Source organism: Gossypium hirsutum, chromosome A07 (assembly GCF_007990345.1).
Source record: "Gossypium hirsutum isolate 1008001.06 chromosome A07, Gossypium_hirsutum_v2.1, whole genome shotgun sequence".
Classification (NCBI taxonomy): Eukaryota; Viridiplantae; Streptophyta; class Magnoliopsida; order Malvales; family Malvaceae; genus Gossypium; species Gossypium hirsutum.
In genome coordinates, this window is record NC_053430.1 from 93214069 (window position 1) to 93221543 (window position 7475).

Here is a 7475-nt window from a genome sequence, read left to right on the forward strand (position 1 = left end):
AAAGCATTAAAACCACAAACTCAAAATCAACCACTGGTAAAAAGAGATAAAGTCCCAGCAAGAATCGCAAAGAAAACTGTGCCAAAGACGAAATAGATGAAGCAATCAGACTTTGGAAAACTAAACCGATTAAAGAACGTACGTAAAGCACCAAACGTGCATTAAAAAAAGAAAATAAACGATGGGGTTTAGAAAACCCCTAATTCATATAGAAACAATGAATATGGAACGTAGAAAAGTCAAACAAAACTAAACTATTTTGGTAGCCGTGGGACCCGTAAAAAAACTATCAGCGAAATATCTCAAATGAAACATTCACTACACACATAATTGTCGAAACATGTGCATGCAAAATCACCAAGAAACAAAAGAAAAAAAAGAGGAAAAAACAGACAAAAATCATTGTAGAAGCCGACCGCTGGCACTGCAAGAAATGTCTTTTCCTACGATAATCATCACCAGAACCTATCGATCAAATCAATTGCAGCAAGCCGTATCAACAAATCACCAAAAACTAAAATCAAAAGCCACACAAACAAAGGTACACACACAAATCCCTCCTTAGTGCCATAATATTCCAAATAATTTTAAATGTTTTTGAAAATTTTAATTTATCTAAAACATATTTTAATTATTTTACAATAAAAAATGTTTTGAACATTGTAATGGGCCATTTTTGCTCAGGCCCAACCAAAAAATAAATCAAAAAATAAAATAATAATAATATTAAGTCTAAAGTCCAAATTACATCAAGCCCAAATCCAAAAAAGAGGGGGCCCAATGGCCCAAAAACTTAAACCAATTTCAAAAAGCCAAAAACCCTAGGGTTTCTGGCACCGCTGCCCTTTTGCCACGTCAGCACTCCTCGTCCCAAGGCCTGACACTCTTTTTGTCGCCGTTTCACCAAAATAGCCAAGGGTCTGCCTTTTCATCATCGTTTACTCTCCAAGGATACCTACAAAAGAATGAAAAAAGGACAGAGACCATGCACAAGCAACAGACGCAGAACAGTAATAGAAACAACAACATAAAATAGTAAACAATGTTGTAAATCAGTTATAAAAGCCACCACAATTAATGTAATATGGGAGACAAAAAAAAAGAAGAGTAATCAAAAACAAAGTTCAAAAATCCAAAAGGTGATTTTTTTTATCTTTTATTTTTGAAAACATATAAAAATAATAAAATAAAAACGAAATCTATTTACCTATATCACCATATTCTCCCTCTGTTTGGAAAGACCGACAGATCCTCGGGGTTCGTCGAATGGTCTCGACAAAAGAAGATAGAACCGAAAGGTTTCCTTTGATTTTCTTTTTTTTGGTGGGCTTTTCGGGAATTTTGGTCTCAAATCGGGGATGAGGGAAGTAAAAAGGTTAGAATGGGCCTTTTCTTCGTAATTTTCAACCACCAGGGACGGCGGCCACCGTCACCGACTACCAGTGGTCGCGGCGGACCAACAGAGGACCTTTAGGCCGGATTTAAAGATATGAGAGAAAGGAATTTTAAAAAAAAACAATAGGTAGAATGAATTTTTGGTAAAATTTTATGGCTCTTATAGGTGATGTAAACGACGTTGTTTAGGGTTGGCTTTAATAGCCCCAAAATGGCACCGTTTTGGCCTTCAACCAGACGACCCGACTCAATTTCTTGGCAGATCCACTTGTTTTTGTGACTGGGGTATAATTGCTACCTTAGTCCTTCCGCTTTTTAGGCGGTTTTCAATCTGGTCTCGTTTCTTTTATTTAAAATTTTTACCCTATAATTTTAGTTTCATTTTATTTTTGTCCCCTATAGAATGTGCGTTTAGTGAGCTTGGGAATAATTTCCCAACTGGTCCTTGCCCTTTTACGCGCGTTATATTTTGGACCATTTTGAGAAACGATGCGCATAAGGACAAGGGATATTTTCCTATTTGCTCACTGTCCTTTTTAGCGCGTTGCACATTAATCCTTATTAATCTATTTATTTATTTTATTACAAATTACACCCTTAATTTCATTTACATTTTGATTTAGTCTCTTATTTTCAATCTTTTATAAACTACTTTCCTTTATATTTATTTATTTATTTATTTCTTATTCTTTTTATATTTAAAATTTGTATTGTTTTCTTATATGCATATTTTATCGCCCTATTATTATTGTTGTTGTTTATTTATTTTCTTTGTTTATTTATATTAGTATTAGAATAGTAAATATTATGTGATTATCACTATTATATTTGTTATGAATTGGTTTCATTAGTATATTTATATTATTGTCATTCACTAAGCGTGACATTTTTACTTTTCGTATACCATCGTTCCAGTTTTTATACATTACCATTTTATTTTATTTCATTAAAATCACATCATGCATCATGTTTAGACATATTTACCCATTGTTGTATTATACCCAAATAAGATAGATACACGTTATTTTAAATATTACATTTGTCGTTACTCGATGAATAGCTTTTTTTAGAAAAATAAAGCAATGTTCCATATTGGGATATTCGAGAAGTCGTGCCCTAACTTACAGGGTTTCAACTTTCTCGTTGAACTTAGATGACCGAATATCCTTTTAAAATTAAAATACATGAGATTTAATTAAATAATAAAATAAAAAGCAAGCTTATTTTTCGAGGATTCAAGATGTCGTGTCTTAACTTACGGGATGTGAGCTTTTGTTACCTCGAGATAAAAGGCCCTTTTACATATGTTTTAATTGAAAATAATATTATGCAAAGTGGGGTCATGTCTTAAGCTCTTTTCAAATTTTCAATTTCTTGACACTAAAGACATTAGTTACCAATTTTGGGCAAAACGAGGGTGCTAATCATTTTTCGTGTGTAACCGACTCCCGAACCTATTTTCTGGATTTTGTAGACTGTAAAACATTGTTTTAACAAATTAAATCTCTTATTAAAATGATTATATTTCAAGGTAACCCAATCACACATCCTGAAAGTGATTGGTGACGAATCCATCTTTGTTTTCAAAATATAAGTCAATGTAAAAAAAAAGGTTTCGACAAACTTTTAACTCTTAAATAAAATTTGAGATTTCTTACTCAATAATGCTTCAATGGTATTTGGCTTTCGCACTGACCGTCAAGATGGGTGAGGAGTGTTACATTATCTCTGAGCATTTTCTCACTTGTTGCTAATGTATTATCAGGACATCCTGTGCTGAGATATCCCATGATATTTCAACAAAGAAGAGGAAGGAAATTGTCGAGCGAGCAGCACAGTTGGATGCTGTTGAAACCAACAAATTGGCTAGGTTGCGCAGCCAAGAAGACGAGTGAAGATTGATCCTCCTCGAATGTTGGTTTTGCATTTTGGTAATATTTGATCGTTTAGTAAGTTTCAGAACTTCGGATCAAATGTTTTCAAGTATCTTTATTTCACTTGAATTGCATGTTTCCCTACCATGATTGAGTTATCTAATTTCAAGTTTCTTCAATCCATTTGGTTTTTACAATTTCGTCCACTACAAGTATCTCACAGGTATTTGTCTACATCAACTTTAATATACGCAGTTAGATGTAGGTTTCAATCAGGAAAATGACATCTTTCACCTACTCCATCTAGGGTTTAGGGTTTTTATATCAAATGTCATGCACCATACTAACTTTAAGGTATTATCATATTCAATTCATTGCATGTTCAATTTACACCATAATGGGGGGATTAGCATACCTACCACCCATTAAGAAGGTAGGTTAAAGTTGAGCCGAGAAAGAGCACGCAGTACATGCTTTGAATTTTACGAAAACTTTTGTTTTTGGACAAGAAACGTGTTCTGCTAATTTAATGTTACAACTAGAAAATGTGATTTGCAAATAAATTGAAATTGATTTGAGGGTGACAGATAAGTAATGGTAGAAGAGATAAAACGGTTCCACATGGTGGTAGCCTCATAATTCATTTGGGAATATACTATTTAGGGCGAGCATAATTCGATTCCACTAAAAAAATGTAAAAAAAGATTTAAATTCTAAGTTAATCTAATTAAGTTATTTGAATTAATTAATTTTTTTGAGTCTATTTGAATATGAAATTTAAGTTTCGAATCAAATCGAGTTAAATTTTACAATTCGAATAACTTAAATAACAGATTAGTGTAAATACACATGTGGTCTTTGTCAATTTTGAAAATGAACAAATTGATCACTCTCTCTCAACAAAAATTACAAAAAAAAAATCAAAATACTTACAAAAACCCCAAATTTTATATTTTTTAAAAATTATAATTTTTTTAAAAAAATCTAAAAAATATATAAAAATTCTAAAATAAATAATTTTTGGGACCTAAATAAATAAATTAATTATTCAAGTTTATAATATTAAAGTATATTTTTTTGCTTTTATTTTACTTTGAAAGATTTTTCAAAAATATATGGTTTCAAATTTATATATTCTAATTTGGAATTGGTTATATTTAACAAAATTTTAATTTAACATGTTTAAATTTTTTAAATTTAACTTAAATAATTTCATTTTATTCAACTTGATTCGATTTGAAAAATATCAAATCAGATTAAAAAAAATTAAAACTTATTAACTCGTAATCAACTTAAATATAAAGTTTTTAGTACTGAAGTAGTTAACAATTGCAATTGCTATTGCATTTAATGTAATGCCCATTATTTCGTTACATTTCCACCGCAGATCCGACCGACTATAAAAGAAAATGTTATTTAATTGTAAATATTATCAAGTTAATATAGGAAAGATAATTCATAAAAATTGTTTTTACAGGAAAAAGTGAGTATAATCACAAATATAAATTACATGTGGTAATGATTTAAGTAATTTCGTATGGTGGACTCGGATTTAAGTATAACTTTGTATATGATGAGATTTAAATAAATGTATTTTAAAAGATTAATATTGTGATAAAAATGGGAATTTAAAAGTTTCGGATAAAGTTTTATGTTTTTTTTAATTTTATTATAGGTTTTGGTTATATCTACTTTTTTTTGACACATGTGTAAAATTTTCTATGGCCCCTCTCAACCCATAAATAGGAGAATAATGCATTTCAACTCACTCGAACTCACGTCCTCCTACATTGGCAATAATACTCATGTCAATCGAGTTAAGACTCAATCGACAATCTTTATCTTTTTTATTTGAGAGTGAATAATTTTTTTATAAATGAAATGTTAGGTTTATTGTACTATGAACCTATTTGGGAATTTTTTTTTTCCAATTGGGTTTATTTTGATGTAATAAAATATAAAATGTTGGGGATCGACCCATGTAAACAACGAAATAATAAAAATGAAAAAGAACACATACAAATATTTTACGTGGAAAATCTTCTCAAGAGGATAAAAAACCACGAGCAAAAGAGATTTCAGCTTTTCACTAATGAGTAAACAAATAGGAGTACAATATGGAGAAAATAAACCTAAATGTCCTAAACGTAGAAACTCATACCCCGAAAACAAAGCCCTAACTCTCATAGAGTTCTCTCAAAAGGAGGACAAAATTATCGCCATAGTTATCATGAAAACTCTCACCAAAACACATTTGTGACTACTTTTTGTCGCCTAAAAAAAAAGCTAGATACAATGGCTTCCTTTAAATAGGCTAAAACTATAGTCCTAATATGACCCCTTTAAATGTTTTTTTTTTCATTGGAAAAAATTAAAATAAATTAAAAATTTATGAGTAATTTGATGAAGACACATTTGTGAACTCAAATGTGTTTTTGATACGCAAGGCTAAACAAAACCTACACTAAAAATGTATGTAGTCTAGCGAATAGGGGAGAAATTAAAGGAAAAAGGAAAATAAGGGTACCTGGTAGGTAATTTGGTGAAGACCAACTAGTGATGATGTACGTATCTAAAATTAATTTTACCAAATGTAGATATATTAGTCATAGACATTCCTACTTAGGACTTCCAATGTATATTGTTTTATTTTTCTTATTATTTCTATTTTAACTTTGGAAGGTGATATATAAATATTGCTTTTGTGTAATTTTATAAAAAAAAATTAATTTGAATGTATGAAGAAATTTTTTGATTTAATTCAATTATCGTAAACTATTAACACGATTATTGATATAATATCATTTTAAGTTTACACGTTATTACACAAGCAATTATATTTATACAATATAATTAAAAAATTGATGCATTTTTTTTTTGTATTTTTCATGTCCGTTTTATGGTTCATATTCAGGGTTTGTGGCTATATCTCCCAACAATATGGTCTCTAAGATTCAAACTTGCATTCTCTCATTGGGATTGCAATGTGTTTTATCATTGTACCCAAAATTTCACGTATATATTTGAATCAAAATCAAAATTTCATGTGTATAATTATATCAAACCAAAAGTCACGTATCGAATTACAAATCGAGTAAAGTTAATGTGTAATTTTGAGGTTCATCCCTTAAACAAATAATCGATTATCATTTTTAAATAAAGAAATACTCTAAATTTTAAGATTATTAACTTAATAAGAGTTTTATCATGATGCATTCAAAATGTTGGTGAAAATTTATGTAAAAGAATAGATTTAAGTTTTTATTGAAAAGACAAATTTGACTCCTAAGCTCAAGTATAACAATTTATAAATTTAGTTTCGGTGTAAATTGTTTTGTTAAAAGAAAAAAACAACATTATGATAATATTATAATTCAATCTAGATAAAAAGCGAGACATATTATAATTATACATGATGGGATTTAGAGACTTATGCATATAATTGTGTATGATAGGTCTCGAACCTAGGTACTCAAGACCCAAGATCTTGAGTTGACGTCTGATTAACTCAAGACCCATATTAGGAAATATAATGTAGGTAAATTCTTATTATTGTTAGGTTAAAATTCGTTGTTAGTTCATATACTTTTACAAAATTTAAAATTTAGATACCGTATTTAAAAAGTTAAAAATTAAGTTCTATTTTATTTATTTGAAAATCTCAATCCAAAAATTAAAATTGTAAGTATTTTATTTCAGATTTTGTTAATTTAGAATTTTGATTAGGTTGTCATTATATGATATAGCATATGATTAATATAAAATAAACATACTAAATTGATAAATTTTGACAAAAACTACCGACGACCATAATGATTGAATTAGAATTTTCAAATTAAGAAAATCAAAAAATTGAAATTTTTTAACTTTTAAAAATACAATGATTTAGTCTCAAATTTTACACAAATACATAACGTCATGACACATTTTAACCTTATTCCTATTATATAATAAAAGATAGCTTGTTAGGCAGCGATTGCTTCCCAAGCCATTAAACCATGTGGGCTATACCTATTTCTTAAATACAACATAAACCACATGTTAAACTAACTCCTAGAAATGATAGTTGGTTGCCCTTGCCTCCCTCTTCTCAACTCTACCCATCTAATTCTATTTATATATTTTACAAATTATAAAGTGTGGCCAAAAGATTTTTCATACATTTGATGAACCCCTAATGTCCAATTACTTAGATAGTAAGGATAA

General features: G+C 29.3%; 1 long non-coding RNA gene across 1 annotated transcript; it reads right to left on the reverse strand.

Annotated features, from left to right (window-relative positions):
* Nucleotides 1-773: 773 nt before the first annotated feature.
* Nucleotides 774-3443, reverse strand: LOC121231831 (uncharacterized). Its single transcript, XR_005929917.1, has 2 exons — nucleotides 1208-3443; nucleotides 774-955 (listed from the first exon to the last, which is right to left on the reverse strand). It is a non-coding gene; the product is annotated as an uncharacterized lncRNA (long non-coding RNA).
* Between the last annotated feature and the right edge of the window lie 4032 nt (nucleotides 3444-7475).